The sequence below is a fragment of the Bidens hawaiensis genome, unplaced genomic scaffold (genome assembly GCF_021521415.1).
Source record: "Bidens hawaiensis isolate Kalapana, Puna unplaced genomic scaffold, B.hawaiensis_p1.1 tig00022356_1, whole genome shotgun sequence".
NCBI lineage: Eukaryota > Viridiplantae > Streptophyta > Magnoliopsida > Asterales > Asteraceae > Bidens > Bidens hawaiensis.
The window spans coordinates 92,068-107,919 of NW_027493488.1; positions in this window are offsets into that span (position 1 = coordinate 92,068).

Here is a 15,852-nt window from a genome sequence, read left to right on the forward strand (position 1 = left end):
AAGGCGTGGGCCGAAGCACGGCAAAGAGAATTCCAAGCCGAATTGGACGAACACTTGCGTTCAGTTCAACAGGCTGACGAATTCGCCAGTACTCGCCAACACCTCAATATGAGCAGTGACTGCGAGTACTCAGACGACGAGTTGGAGTCCGACACCGACGCGAACCCTCGCCATAAGGCGAAAGGGAAGCGTAAGGAAACGGACGTCCAACCAAAAAGGAATTTTGGGGAAGCCTTTAAACCAATCGCGGAGAGAAACCCGCGTGACTTTTCCAAAACCTTTAGACCAACTGCTACAAATGCAGGGAAGTCAAAGTTCGCAAGGGACATTGCGGAAGCAATCGCCCCGAGAAGTGCCAAACAAATGTCCAACATTGGCACTTATGATGGTCTATCCGACCCAGACGACCATTTGAACAGGTTCATTGCGGGGGCTACCGTCAGCAACTGGACGGAACCCACGTGGTGCTACATGTTCCAGATGACTCTGGTCGGAGCGGCCAGGGCATGGTTCGATCGTTTACCGATCCACCACATATATGACTGGGCGGACTTTCAGAACAAGTTCAGCCAGCATTTCAGCCAACAGAGGAAGTACACTGAAGAGCAGTGGACGATCCTCAACTGCGTGAGAGAGGAGGATGAATCTTTACTAGACTTCATCACTCGCTTCAACTCCAAAAAGCTTAGTCTCGGCAACATAAGTGAGGATCTGGTTCGCGCCGCCTTCATCCAAGGCACCGAATACCCAGAACTTATCCGCACATTGACGGGTAAGGATGGCATGCCATCAACTTGGGATGCCATCATGACGGCGGCAAAGCGCTTTGCCGAGACGGAAAAGCAACTGGGAAGGGATCTTCCCCAGAGTACACACCTCTACACGCAGAGGACCAGAGAGAACAATGTCCGGATCGCCCGGCAGAACAAAAAGAGGAGGCTAGGTATTTGGCAGTCAAGGGTAAACTTTGACACCTCATCCAGCTCTCGCCCTCTTGTTGGCGGAAGGGACAACACACACCCTTCAAACCGAAAACACCGGTGGACGCCACTCACGAAGAGCGTCACGGAGATATTTGCCACGGAAAAATTGCCATGGCCTAAAGCCCCATTGATCCGGCAGAAACCTAATGCGGATCAAAGCAAATCCTGTGATTTTCACGGGACAAAGGGTCATGGTACTGAAGAGTGCACATCCTTGAAGGATATTATTGAGACATTTGTCAAGGATGGAAGACTTGCACATCTTGTGGCATCGATCAGGAAGGGAGGAAGGAATGACAACCGGTACAGAGGTAACGGACGAAAGCCCGTCGATATCAGCATCAACATGGTTCATGGCAAGGTCAGAGGAAGAAAAAGACGGGTGGCAGAACCATGCGCGTGGAAGGAAGCTGAGGTGCGCTTCCCGCGAGTGCCAGGAGGCCCCAGCAAAGAAGGACCCATCGTCATCAGAAGCCAGCTGGGGCACTACATCACTTCACGCACTCTTGCTGACAACGGCGCTTCATCGACAGTGATGTACAGGCAGTTCTTTGATAAGCTGTATGATGAAGACAAAGAACGCTTGGAAACGGTCTACGCTTCAATGGAAGGGTTTGACGGAAGTACAGAAACACCCCTGGGTATCCTATCTTTCCCCGTTACTCTTACTGATGGGAATCATTCACGCACAGAAGACGTGGATTTTGTCGTGATGAAAAAGCCACATCACACATACGACATCCTATTCGGAAGAGACGGGATGGCAAGATTCAACGCCGTGGTATCTTCAGTCCACGGCATGATGGGATGGCCAACAGCTGAGGGTGTAGCGATGATCTCTGGCATTCCCCAGGTATGCATTGCATCTGTTTCATCTAAACCCAAACCGAAAAAGGCTAAACCAACCATCACTGAACCAGAAAAATGGGCCTTCAATGGCAAATACCCCGACCAGGCCGTTACCATTGGACCAACAATCGTTGATCCCACCCGTACCTTACTCAAACGCTTACTGCAGAAAAACGCTGACATCTTTGCGTGGGCACCAGCTGACATGACTGGTGTACCCCGAAGTAAGGCGGAGCATAAGCTCAAGTGCGATCCGGCTGTTACGCCAGTCGTACAAAAGCGCAGAGTAATGGGGCCTGAACAAACTAACGCGTGTAGAACCCAAGTCAAGGAACTCCTTGACGCAGGCATCGTACGCGTTAGTAGATATCAAACATGGGTTGCAAATCCCGTAATGGTACCGAAGAATGACAAACAATGGCGCATGTGCATAGATTTCAAAGATTTGAACAAAGCATGCCCCAAAGATTGTTATCCGTTACCAGAAATTGATCTCAAAGTGGATTCGTTGGCACCATTTCGCCTTAAATGCTTCTTGGATGCGTATAAGGGGTACCACCAAATCCACATGGCCATTGATGACCAGGACAAAACCGCATTTCGGACGCCCGATGGTACATTTTGTTATAAAATGATGCCATTCGGACTTAAGAATGCAGGGTCCACGTACCAACGACTAATGGACAAAGAGTTTCATGCCCAGATCGGGAGAAACTTGGAAGTCTATATGGATGATTTGGTCATCAAAAGCCTCGAGCCAGAGGCGATGTTGAAAGACATTGAAGAAACTTTCAACACGCTCCGAAAGATAAACATGAAGCTCAACCCGAGCAAGTGTTCATTTGGGATGGAAGAAGGGAAGTTCTTGGGAGTCATTGTTACTAAAGATGGCTTTAGAGCGAACCCTGAAAAGGTCGAAGCCATTGTTAAAATGGAATCACCTACCACCATCAAACAGGCTCAGACACTGAACGGACGACTAGTCGCACTTAATCGCTTCTTGGCAAACCATGCGGATAAGTCGTTTCCTTTCGTGTCAACATTGAGAAACTGCTTGAAGAAAACGCACTTCCGCTGGACACCAGAAGTGGAAGCAGCTTTTCAGGAGATTCGGTCACGCCTGATCGAACTCCCAACACTTACAGCACCACAAGCGGGAGAGGAGTTAATCCTATACCTTTCCGCAACAGATAGAGCAACCGGGGCAGTCCTGCTAGTTGAACGAAAGGGCATCCAGATGCCAATCTATTATGTTAGCCGTGTACTAACAGACGTAGAAACCCGGTACTCTACCCTCGAAAAATTAGTCTTAGCACTTATACACGCTTCACGCAGGTTAAGACGATATTTCCAGGGCCACCCAATCACCATTCTCACCAACTTCAAACTCTCAAACGTTCTAGGCAAACCAGAATTATCGGGACGTCTAGCCAAATGGGCAATTGAATTGGGAGAATATGCAATTAAGTACAAGCCAAGACCAGCCATAAAAGGCCTGGTCCTGGCCGATTTTATTGCAGAAGTCCCCGCTTCGCGGGAGAAAGAGTGCCAGGAGGAGGCTCAACCCTCCCCAGCACAGGACGTCAATGATGTCTGGCGACTCTACACTGATGGAGCAGCCAGTAACGAGGGTTCAGGCGCAGGGTTAAAATTAACCAACCCAGCAGGCCAAGAATATACTTACGCTATTCGGTTGGATTTTCCAAGTACGAATAATGAAGCCGAATATGAAGCATTCTTGGCCGGTTTGAGAATTGCGCGTAAGATGGGAGTGAAAAACTTGGAAGCCCACGTGGATTCCATGCTGGTGGCCAACCAAATAAATGGGACGTACACGGCTGTGAACGACACCATGGCCCTGTACCTCGCCCAGGCAAAAACCCTTATGCGTGATTTTAGTGATTGTAAAGTCATACACGTCAAGCGCAGCGAAAACAAATCTGCGGATGCGTTAAGCAAGCTTGCATCACTAGCCTTCACCCACTTGGGAAAGGACATCCGCATTGAACTCCTCGAAGCACCATCAGTCCCGCACAAGGAAATTTGTGTCATCCAAACCAGTACAGAAACGTGGATGACACCAATAATAAATTACCTTGCAGCAGGAATACTACCAGAGTCAAAAACACAGGCAAGAAAACTACGCTGTAAAGCACTGAATTATCAACTCGTCAATGACATCCTTTACAGACGTAACTTTCTTGGCCCACTCTTGAGATGCGTGGACAACCAAGATGCCGACTACCTCCTAAGGGAAGTACACGAAGGCATCTGTGGGGTACACGCAGGTCCCCGCGCTGTTGTAGCCAAGCTAAACAACACGGGATACTTTTGGCCGGGGATGCATACAGATGCACTGGCATACATCAGAAAATGCAGGTCTTGCCAGCTTTACGCACCTAACACGCATCGCCCAAAAAACGAACTGGTTCCAGTCACTTCTTCGTGGCCATTTCAGAAGTGGGCCATCGATGTGACAGGCCCATTTCCTACAGCAGCAGGAAATGTTCAGTTCCTAGTGGTAGCCATCGACTACTTCACCAAGTGGATAGAAGCAAAACCTTTAGCCCAAACAACCGCAAAGCATATCAAAAAATTTATTTGGGAATTTATAATTTGTCGTTTTGGACTTCCACAGAATTTGGTGAGCGATAACGGCACCAACTTTGCTGACAAGAAGCTACAACAGTGGCTAAAAGAACTTCAAATCACCCACACCTTTACCTCAGTGGCACACCCGCAAGGTAATGGTGAGGTGGAAAGAGCAAAAAAAAGCATCGTTGATGGCATAAAGAAAAGACTCTCGGAACACAGATCCGGCTGGGTGGACGAACTTCCGCACGTCCTTTGGGCAAACAGAACGCTGAAGAAGGCCAGTACGGGAGAAACCCCGTTCAGCCTCACTTATGGCACTGAAGCCATGGTCCCGGTCGAAATTGGTCTACCCTCACCAAGGGTCTTGAGTCAGCCAGAAGACAATGATGCGGAAAGACGGTTGGATCTTATGCTAACCGAGGAACGCAGAGACTTAGCCGCAGTGCGTGAAGAGAACTACAAACGACAAATGCAAAAATACTACAACACGCGGGTAAAACTCTGCAACTTCAAGGAAGGAGACTACATACTGCGTAACAACGAGGCTTCAAACCAACAACGCCCAGGAAAGTTGGCCCCGGTCTGGGAAGGGCCATACGTTATCAAACAAGTTCTGGGAAAGGGCGCATACCGGCTCGAAAGGCTCGATGGCACTCCCATCCCAAGAACATGGAATGGAGCTCAATTACGCAAATGTTATATGTAGATCAATTCCAAAACTTGTAAAGAAAAGGCCTAGAGCCACTTCTAATGGAAATGATTCTCCTTTCATAATGTGTTTACCTTTATCCTTATGAACTTCCCACTGGTGCCGGTATTTACCGCATAAACGGGGAGAAGTAAGTCGTTACGTGTGGAAGGCGGCAAAACCCGCATAAACACAACGTTAAAAATAAGGGAAACCTACACGCAGGTATGATATAAGTAAAGTTTAGCCATCCTGGTAAGTGCAAGTGACGGTCTTATCCGCACAATCACAAACAAGGAAGCAAAACTTCAAACTATCATCTACCACGTTCAAAGGTTATCCTGAAAAAAAAAAAAAAAAAAAACATAAGGAAAACCTACACGCAGGTCAGGTAAGGTTAAAGTTTAGCCATCCTACCAAGTGCAAGTGACGGTTCTACCCGCACAATCACGAAAGAGGAAGCGAAACTTTAACCCACTATCAACCACGTTCAAAGGTTAACTTATCCTAAATACTTAGAAATTTCGAGGAAAAATGAGGAAAACCTACACGCAGGTCAGGTGAAGGTTAAAGTTTAGCCATCCTACCAAGTGCAAGTGACGGTTCTACCCGCGCAATCACGAAAGATGAAGCGAAACTTTAACCCATCATCAACCACGTTCAACAGGTTAACTTATTCTAAAACACTTGGAAAATTGCTAACTTAAACTAAGTATGCAAGTCATATGAGTTTATAAAGCAAGGAACCCAAAGAAGGAAATGACAATCTTATCCGCAAAAAGATTTATATTTCAACAATATATTACAAGAATGGCCGGGTTACTACCCGCCTAAAAGAGTAAATCTATACAAGTCTATCTTAGCAATGGGAAGGGATCTTCAGGATCAAGCTTCAGGGCCGCTTCCACTTGGACCCGCTCCGTCAGAGGAACGGGGTGGTTTGAGGAAAGCTTTGAGGACAGCTAACCCATCATCAGCAACAGCTACTTCGTCCACCTTTTCCACCACTGGATGCGGGAAGGCGGCGTATTGACTCAATGCTTGGTCATAAATGGCTTCGGTATCCACATCGAACAAAGGGAAGTTGGAAGGCGGGACGCCTTTCTCAACGAACCCTAGACCAAGCAGGAAGCCGCCCTTTTCCCCATCCTCATGAGAAGCGTTGAGGGCTGCGCTCATGGCATCATTGTAAGAGGTCTCTGAAAAGACCCGACGCACAACCTACAAAGAAAAAATACAAAGTATTAGAACCTTCTCTTACAAAAAAAAAAAAAAAAAAAAAAAAAAAAAAAAAGCGTGAAGACAAAGCTAAACATACCTGAGGCAACGCTTCTCGAAGAAGCCATTGGAGGGCAGCTTGAGCTTCGTTACGGGCGCGTTCGGCTTCGCTCTTGTTGAGGTTGGCAAGTAGCACTTCCTTTGCGGCAGCCTCTTCGACACCCTTAAGCTTCCGCTCGGTCTGGTCAAGCACCCCCCTCTGGTCCAAGATTTCCTGAAGTTTCTTGGCATCTTCCATTGCCAAGGCATCATGAGCGCGTTGGAGAGCCTCTAATTTGCCTTTCAGCTCCTCATTCTCCGCACGCAAAGGCTCAGCAATGGCTTCAGCCTTGGCAGCCCTCTCAGTTGCGTTTCGCGCAGTCTCCCTGGCCAGCCGAAGCTGTTCATTCACAGCTTGGGCAGCCTTGGAGCGGGCCTCGAGTCGCGCCTGAACTTCAACTTCGAGGGCCTTAAAGGCCTTCTCCCTGTCTGCGGCAGCCGCGGTCAGCTGTTGGTTCTCCTCCCGAAGAGTCCGCGTTTCAGATACTTCCTTAGCGCGAGCTGCTTTTAACTTGTCGTTTTCACGACAAAGCAGCTCGACGCGTGGCTGCATCCGAGCCAGGAGAACCCGAAGCTCATTGGTTAGCCTACCCTCCTGGTAGCTAGCCATGGCTTCCCCCAACGCACCATGGGGAGCAGCGTGGCGAGCCCATTCCACGCACTCCACAGGGGTACGAAGGGTTGTTCCTCGGCGTATGTTCCATCGTGGAACATACACTTCATTGGAATCCGAAACTACAAAAGAAACAAAGGCAGTTAGGAAAAGATGATGAAAAATATAAGAAAAAAAAAAGAACCCTACGCACCTGTAGGGTCAATGACAGGCCGATAGCCGCCAAACCCATCACCTGAACCTAAAGGAAATCCATCCAACAGGTCAGGCAGACGGGAATGTGGCAAAGATCGGCGGGAAGCCCTGCGCGTACCTGATGGTCCGGCCGTCGGTGCCGGTGGCGCGGGCATGGTGGCAGCCGCCGTGGTCGCCGTTGTGGTCGCCGCCGCGGTCGCCGCCTCGTCAGCAGCAGCAGTAACCGCCGGCTCCGTGAAGGATGCTGTAAAAATCGCACTCACGGCCGGCGGTGACGTCATCTCGGCCGGAACAGTCGGCTCAAAGGAACGAGCAACTGGACCAGCGGATGCAGGCGCAGGCACCTGGGTCGACGCCTCAGGAAGGCTGACCGAGCCTACCGTCATTGGCGGGGAAGTACTCCCCTGCGCTTCACCCCGGAATGCGCCAACATCCACACCTGCACAAAGAAGAAAGTGTTAGATAAATTTATGAAGTGATAAATCTACAAAGACAAATTATGATTGTACTTACGGGTTTTCTTGACCCTGAACGTACGGACGGGCGGGGAGGAACCCGATGGAGCCGGCCTCTTGGTACCGGTCACCGTCGTCGTCGCTGGTTCTCCGGAGGTAACAGTCGTAGCCTCCGGAGCAGTGGTCTCCTCACCACCGGGGTTCCCCGCCACCTCTTCACCATCTGACTCGGAGTCAGATAGAACCACCGGATCAGCTGTGGAGGCCTTCTCCTTCCCTTTCCCGCCGGCAACCCTCTTCTTCCGCACCAGCGAAGGACCATCTGAGGATTCCTCAGAAGACAAGATGTCAGGAATTCCAGCAGCGGGTACAGCATTGAGGGATTCAGGATAGAATATCGCCTTACCTGGCCGTCGGTGGCTCAGGATCTCGTGGCCCAGCGGATAGACCTCCACAAACCGATCCGCCGTTTGTTCCAGGACGGGCAACTCGCCCTCATCTAGAGCACGAGTACCCATCCGCGCAGGACCGTCAGCTTCCCGCGGGTACAGAAGCGACTCCAAATCGTTCCCCTCTGAAAGAAAAACAGTTAGAAGACAAACTCGTATCAAGAAGAAAGACAAGACATACCATAGGGAATAGAGTTCAAACCGTATTCGAGAAGGATGGGAACCTGAGACGCCTCCTTCCACACCCGGCTCATCCCCAACATGACCATCCCGGACTCCGCAAAACGGTAAACCGGAGATTGGACCCAGGATATCTTCGAAAACCATTCCGCCTCCTGGTAGTTGGGGGCGTGAAGGCTCGGTATTGCTTGGCCATTTTTGAACTTCATGGCAAGGGGGATGGCGCGGGCAGAAATGTAGAAGAACTCCCGCTTCCACCCGCGAAGACTGCGCTCGGTGTCACAAATCTTCAAACCCTTAATACGGGTTGTCAGGGTGTACCACCCTTGGATGCACCTCCAAGTATAGAAGGTCATCAGGCGGTCCACATGGGGCTCGATGCCCAAAATCCGGCACACCCACTCAAAATGGCGAATCTTGGCAATCGCCATGGGGTGCAGCTCGGTCAAATGAACACCGTGCCTCTCAAGGACACGGTAAACAAATTTTGTCAATGGAAATCTAAGATTCCCATAGACAAAAAATGCAGCATAAACCCCGATCTTGCCTCTGGGGGCATCGTACACGGTCTGGTGGGATTCAGGAAACTCAGGCTCGAGAGGATCGAGCATGAACTTCTTGACAACATACCGGTACTGATCGCCGGGCAGAGCACACTGGCACTCGCCAGCAGTACTCCTGTCGTCGGCCACAGCTTCAGCATCACGTGAAGACATCTTGCAGAGGAAGAAGAGAACGATTTCGAGAGAATGCTCGATTAAATAAAGGAGTATTCGCCGGAAATCGCCTTAAAGATGAAGAGAAGAGTGAAAAGTGTGAATTGCAAATAACCCTCTCCCCCTTTATATAGTAATCGCAATTAATGCGGTGAATTTAATGCGGAGGAGAGAGAAATCGAAGGTGCAATGAAACTATGACACGTGGCAAAAAGCAAGCTGGCAACAGCTGTTGACAGGACGCGTGCCAGTAATTTCGCGGCCACGCGCCCGAAAAATCGTGCCCACGCGCCTGAAAAAGCGACTGGAATGACCATGTTCTGTCACGTCACCATAACTTCCTGCACGTCCTGACACAGTCAGAAGAAACCGTCGCACGACGTTTCAGAGGTTTGGACTGTTCTTATCTTTCCACCAACTCTCCGAATTTCAAAAATTCAAAAAGATTCAAAAAAGTAAGCGGGAAAATACCCCTTACCTTGGCAAACAAGTAACCATAAGCCAGGTGCGGGTACAGGGTTAAGGCAAAACCCTTCACATACCTAGCACCCGCAGAGAATTGAAGCCAAGAATACCCTGGCAACAAAGTAACTATAAGACGGGTGCGTGTACAGTGTTAAGGCAAAACCCTTCACATACCTAGCACCCGCAGGGAATTGACGCCAGAGGTACCTTGAAAGTAAAGTAACCGTAAGACGAGCGCGGGTACAGTGTTAAGGCAAAACCCTTCACATACCTAGCACCCGCAGGGAATTGACGCCAGAGGTACCTTGAAAGTAAAGTAACCGTAAGACGAGCGCGGGTACAGTGGTAAGGCAAAACCCTTCACATACCTAGCGCTCCGCAGGGAATTGAAACCAAGAAGGATCTTCTGGGCAATGCTTGCGGAAACGGAACTAACATCCCCGCATAGCGGGAACGTCGAGAACTACATTGTTTGAGGCTCCAGGATGGAATTGGTGGTTTAAACATAATTGATCACTATGTTCAAAACCACTAAAACCTCAAGGAGAATCCACACAAGTGAGACTCAACGCTCCTGACTTGCGAGAAGGTTACATACCTACCCGCATCATACCCAAAGATCAAGCAAAAAAATCGGGAATTTTTGCAAGTGACATTAGGAAACCCGCGGGAAGAATCCCCACGGAGAACCTTAAAACTAAAAACCCCTTTTCAAAACCCCTTGCTTAAAGTCCAAATGTCCACCTCACTTTATTGAACATTCATGAGAAGAACATTGGACTGGGGGACTTGAAGAGGTAGGTCCCAGCAGAGACCAGTTGGTCCCGCAAGACTCACCTTGAACAGGGACGTCTGCGCAAAGGCCATCTGCTCCCGCAGGACCCACCATGCTCATAGAATCTTACGCGCAGTACGCAAGCTGTACACGCAGGGAAAGCCTCCCAATGGTGAAGTACCCCGCCTGTTCCCGCAGTTGCGGATACAAGCCATCAGGGAAGGCTACCCGCAGACAGCAGGGCTACACGCACAAGACACTAGCTACTTCAGTAGTCACATGAAGGAATGAGCAAGGCGGGAACAATCCCGCCTAAATGAGCCAGTCTGGTTCTGAAAGATCTTTTGTACTATACCTACCAAGGTATGGGTAGGACAGACGATCTGACCAGAACAGCCCATGAGCCAATCACAGGGTGACAGCTCACCGACAACAGTGCGAGGAGGAGCACCCTCTAGTACTGTTTGTCACTATTAGCCGCTGCCTACTCACCAACCCTTACTGTGGGGCATGCGCAGCCTACAGTTGGTGGAATAGTGTTACTGTTGGCCGTAACCTATTCACCAACCAGCATGGCCTGCGTACAATCCACAGTAGGTGGGACGTGCATAACCTACAGTTGGTGGAATAGTGCAGCCGACTTTGTTACTGTTGGCCGTAACCTACCCACCAACCAGTATGGCCTGTGCATAGTCCACTGTTGGTTGAACAGGAATACTATTCAGCCGGCTGTACCTTCTGGGAAACCTACCTTCGGCTATAAATACTCCAACATCTTGGAATGGTAAGATCATCTGCTATCCAGTCATCTAGCAATCTCTTAATATACACTTATATTCAGAGCAACCTAGTCTGATTCTCACGCCGGAGGGTGGTCACAAGGAGGAACCCCCCCCCCCCTTCTCAGTGACGAGCTTACGGTGTTTGTTTTGCAGGTCTCCTGAAGAACAACCTTCTCAGCTAGATCTCATCCATGGGAAACATTACCTAACCCCCAGATTATCTATAATCTGTACCGGGTCACTTAGTGTTTCTTCAATCAACAGTTATAAAATAATACATACATACATGGATTAGAAGTAAGTATATATACAGCAAATCTATCGAAAATGAAACTTTTGAAGAAAAATAACCATTAATTTGGTTCTCAAATTCAATACTTGTGCAATAGAAAACAAAAACTCTCACAAAATTTTTATCAAACACATGGTGTGCGTAAAAAATTTACCTCTAAAAATAAAGATCACGTAATAAGTTGGCCTAAACGGATAATAAGAAAATTATAATACGGGTTAATGAATGGCTAGACCTGTTTCTCCATGAAAAAACGCCACAACAGTCATCCATTGATGTTGCTTTCGCTGTTGATTTACCGGTCGACATACACCACAAATCAAGCCAACACCATCGCCTGAGATTCGAAAGGTTGAAGGAGGGGAGAGAGTCACACTTAGTTTTAAGTCTTCGTCATTCGTGAGAAGGTAGGGAAAGATCAACTGGTCGAGATAACCAGATTAAAGGTAAAGAAGACGATGAAATGGGAAATAACCATTGGGAGGGAGCCAACATTTAAAGGCGGGAATTGAAAATATAAAAAAAATGAAATTTTATACACCGCCCCATGACATTTTGGGCAGAGTTTTAACCCCAAACTAGGGTCTTCAGGTTCGTTTTTTGGGTTTCGGGTTCTTCGTGTTTCAAAGTTTTAAATATTAACCCGAAACACAATCCAAATCTCTCACGGGTTTTTCGGGTTTGGGTAATTCGGGTTCGGGTTTTTCCGGGTTTGGTTAATCGGGTTTCGAGTATCCTAGAAAATGAAACAAAAAAATTTAAAAAGCTTCAATGCTAAAATGAAAACAATATATTCTTATTTGCTCGTAATAATCAAATAATAAACAAACATAACTTGATAAAGTCATAAAACAATTCAAAACAAGAGTAAAACTAAGTAACCAACTCGAACCATAATTGTCTTCAATCAGACGCTATTTTGTTCGATTATGGTTGCTATTAGTAATTAAACGGAATACATAAATTAGTAATAAATAATTTATCCATAATAGTTGAAATGAAAACAGTCGACTAGGCTCAGATTCTGATAACTTTGTGACTAAGACTAAGCCAATTATACCTAAAAATATATTTAATTTCAAAACTATAAGTTTATTCGGGTTTTTCGGGTTGACCCGAAACTTATAATCAAACCCGAGAACCAACCCGAATTACTTCGGTTCGGGTTCGGGTTAGTCTTTTCTCGGGTTCGGATTTTTCGGGGGTTCGGGTTCGGGTTTTTTCGGGTTTGTTCTGGGTTTCGGATAAAAGTGACAGCCCTACCCCAAACATTTCCTACACAACAATAGATCTTGCACCGGTTTTTTTAAAATTCATCAACGACTATTAGTTAATAGAAAGTAAAAAAACTTAAATTATATTGTTTATTAAAGCCTAAATCCTATTTAAACAAAATCAATCTAATTTTTTTAAACAACACATCTCTTTCTCATTCTTAAATAGTCCTTCACAAATTTTAACTAAAAAGCCCAACCCAATACGAGTTCATTCGCCCACACTTGTATCAATTCGAGATTCTTAGTAACAAAAGCATTGTAAGAATTTGTAAACATTGAGAAAAGTGATTGTCACTCATTGTTTTGAGTTTTAATGTTTGGAATAGATGGAGCTGGCCACTAGCAATTGATGAAGCACTCATGGGCACTACTCATGTAATGAAGTCATGCACCTTATCCATTTGATCTCCTTCTTATCGATTTCTTGAACTTGGCGCCAATACCAATTATAGTCCCATATCGATAATCAAACATGAATTAAACGACTAACTCAAATCACAAACACAATGGACGCATCTTTCTACTTAATCCAAAAAATTCATATTTCCTTCCCAATTTCATGTCATACATTCTTCTCACTTCTATCGTTTTGCTTTCCCTTAATCAATCTGTAAGGATGATCGTCTCCTCCGATAAACCCACACAAAAGGTAAAACGGAACAGCTGTTTCAACCTACATAAACTATTCACACTCTACTCAATTCTTCGTTTCCACCTATAATATGTATATTAACTGTCGTAAGAAATGTAATCAACCAATTAAACAGATTATGTTAATTGTGTGATGGTCTCTCTATGATTCTTCATTCCCTATCATTCAAATGAAACTTTTGTGTAATCTTTACTATTTTGTAATTAGATTTTGTCTATGTTAATTTTTTTTAGTATGATTGGAATCTGTTTAGGTTCAAAAGTGTGAGTTGCTTACCAGGTTTAAAAGTCTTTGTAGTTTTAATTTTTTTTACTATGATCTGAATCTGGTTGTTCTTATGGTTGGGGATATTATAGAGCTCACAGGGCAATATCATGAAATTTTAACCCTTAAAAGTTTTCTAATTTTCAATACATCGATGTATGACCAAATTGAATTTAAGGACCATTCTTCCTCAATTTATTTGTTTTTGGATTTTGAGAATGCATAGACTTTAGAATTTTCACTAAGTTGTTTTCCCTTTTTAAATAATTGGCGCATAATTTTTTTAAACCTCAAGCTCACTTACAAACAGATTAAAATGCTTCAAGTTTTCAAGCTGCCCATACACCATCCAGGTTTGATCTCATTTAGAGTTATCATCACTCATATTTATAATATGTTGAAGAGGTAGGTCCCAGCAGAGCCCAGTTGGACCCGCAAGACTCACCTTGAAGAGGGACGTCTGCGCAAGGACCAACTGGTTCCGCAGGACCCACCATGCTCAGAGATGAAGACCTTACGCGCAGTACGCCAGCTGTTCCCGCAGGGAAAGCCTCCCAATGGTGAAGTACCCCGCCTGTCCCCGCAGCTGCGGATACAAGCCATCAGGGAAGGCTACCCGCACTAATAGCAAGGCTACACGCACAAGGCACTAACTCTCAATAATTCAGTGTCACCTGAAGGAATGAGCAAGGCGGGAATACTCCCGCCCAAATGAGCCAGTCCGTATGCTTCTGGAAGATCTTTTGTACTATACCTGCCAAGGTATGGACAAAATAGACAAGATCTGACCAAAGCAGCCCATGAACCAATCACAGGGTGACAGCTCACCGACAACAGTACGAGGAGCATGCTCTAGTACTGTTTGTCACTATTAGCCGCTGCCTACTCACCAACCCTTGTCGTGGCACGCACATAGCCTGCAGTTGGTGGAAAGGGAACAGTACACAGCCGGCCTTGTCACTATCAGCCGCTGCCTACCCACCAACCAGCATGGCACGTGCGTAGCCCATAGTTGGTAAAACAGGAATATTATACAGCTGGCTGTACCTGCTTGGAAACCTACCTTCGGCTATAAATACTCCAACACCTTGGAACGGTATGATCATCTTGTATTTTACCTTCACTAGCTATTTCTCTCAATATACACTTATATTCAGAGCAATCTAGTCTGATTCTCACGCCGGAGGGTGGTCACAAGGAGGAACCCCCCCCCCCCCTTCTCAGTGACGAGCTCACGGAGTCTGTTTTGCAGGTCATCTGAAGAACATCCTTCTTTGCCGGACCTAACCCTCGTGGGAAACATTACTTAACCCCCAGATTACCCATAATCTACTCGGGGTCACTTAGTGTTTCTTCATTGGCGCCATCCGTGCATAAAAGCTAGAACTAATTCAGTTTTTTCAAAACTTCTGAAAAAATGGTTAACGTTACTCCGGTCCCAAGGCCAGTAAGTGACCAAGAAACCCCGGTAACCACAACCCCAGCTACTGGGGGGAACACCGGCGGTTACACAAATTTTACGAACACTACCCCGGTTACCCAAGCCGGGGCAAGTGCAGTAAACAATATTTCACTGGGGTTCACTGATGCCCAGTTGGAGAAACAGACGAGGCTCCCTCGCCAAACACTCGATCAAGTTAAGGCGTGGGCCGAAGCACGTCAGAAGGAATTCCAAGCTGAGTTGGATGAACGCTTGCGTTCTCTCCAACAGGCTGACGAATTCGGAAGCACTCGACAACAGCTCAACATGAACAGTGAGTGCGAGTACTCGGACGATGATCGGGAGGAATCCGACACTGACGCGAACCCTCGCCATAGGGCGAAAGGGAAGCGTAAAGAAACGGACTTCCAACCAAGAAGGAATTTCGGAGAAACCTTCAAACCAAGGAACGCGGGGGGAAACCCACGCGACTTCTCCAAAACCTTTAGAACAACTGCTGCAAACGCGGGAACATCCAAGTTTGCAAGGGACATTGCGGAAGCAATCGCCCCGAGAAGTGCCAAACAGATGTCCAACATCGGCACTTATGATGGTCTATCCGACCCAGACGATCACTTGAACAGATTCATAGCGGGGGCAACCGTCAGTAACTGGACGGAACCCACGTGGTGTTATATGTTCCAGATGACGCTGGTTGGAGCGGCCAGGGCGTGGTTTGATCGTTTACCAGTCCACCACATCTATGATTGGGCGGACTTTCAACACAAGTTCAGCCAACACTTCAGTCAACAGAGGAAATATACTGAAGAGCAGTGGACGATCCTCAACTGCATGAGAGAGGAAGATGAATCTTTACTAGACTTC